This window comes from Pelobates fuscus, unplaced genomic scaffold (assembly GCF_036172605.1).
Source record: "Pelobates fuscus isolate aPelFus1 unplaced genomic scaffold, aPelFus1.pri H_1, whole genome shotgun sequence".
Classification (NCBI taxonomy): Eukaryota; Metazoa; Chordata; class Amphibia; order Anura; family Pelobatidae; genus Pelobates; species Pelobates fuscus.
The window spans coordinates 742,004-743,113 of NW_026961990.1; positions in this window are offsets into that span (position 1 = coordinate 742,004).

The following is a 1,110-nucleotide window of genomic DNA, read 5'->3' on the forward strand; positions in this document are numbered from 1 at the left end:
GTATGAAATGGATGCCTTTTCAATGTTCTTTATTTTATTTCTATATGATTGTACATCTCCAGATCTCAGGGTATCTTCTCACAGAGTGCAGTGTGTCTCCCGGCTTCTAATATTCCCTGTGTTACAGAGTGCAGTGTGTCTCCCGGCTTCTAATATTCCCTGTGTTACAGAGTGCAGGGTGTCTCCCGGCTTCTAATATTCCCTGGGTTACAGAGTGCAGTGTGTCTCCCGGCTTCTAATATTCCCTGTGTTACAGAGTGCAGTGTGTCTCCCGGCTTCTAATATCCCCTGTGTTACAGAGTGCAGTGTGTCTCCTGGCTTCTAATATTCCCTGGGTTACAGAGTGCAATGTGTCTCCCGGCTTCTAATATCCCGTGTTACAGAGTGCAGTGTGTCTCCCGGCTTCTAATATCCCCTGGGTTACAGAGTGCAGTGTGTCTCCTGGCTTCTAATATTCCCTGTGTTACGGGAGTGCAGTGTGTCTCCCGGCTTCTAATATTCCCTGGGTTACAGAGTGCAGTGTGTCTCCCGGCTTCTAATATTCCCTGGGTTACAGAGTGCAGTGTGTCTCCCGGCTTCTAATATTCCCTGTGTTACAGAGTGCAGTGTGTCTCCCGGCTTCTAATATTCCCTGGGTTACAGAGTGCAATGTGTCTCCCGGCTTCTAATATTCCCTGTGTTACAGAGTGCAGTGTGTCTCCCGACTTCTAATATTCCCTGTGTTACAGAGTGCAGTGTGTCTCCCGGCTTCTAATATCCCCCGTGTTACAGAGTGCAGTGTGTCTCCCGGCTTCTAATATTCCCTGTGTTACAGAGTGCAGGGTGTCTCCTGGCTTCTAATATCCCCTGTGTTACAGAGTGCAGGGTGTCTCCTGGCTTCTAATATCCCCTGTGTTACAGAGTGCAGTGTGTCTCCCGGCTTCTAATATTCCCTGGGTTACAGAGTGCAGTGTGTCTCTCGGCTTCTAATATTCCCTGGGTTACAGAGTGCAGTGTGTCTCCCGGCTTCTAATATTCCCTGGGTTACAGAGTGCAGTGTGTCTCCTGGCTTCTAATATCCCCCGTGTTACAGAGTGCAGTGTGTCTCCTGGCTTCTAATATTCCCTGTGT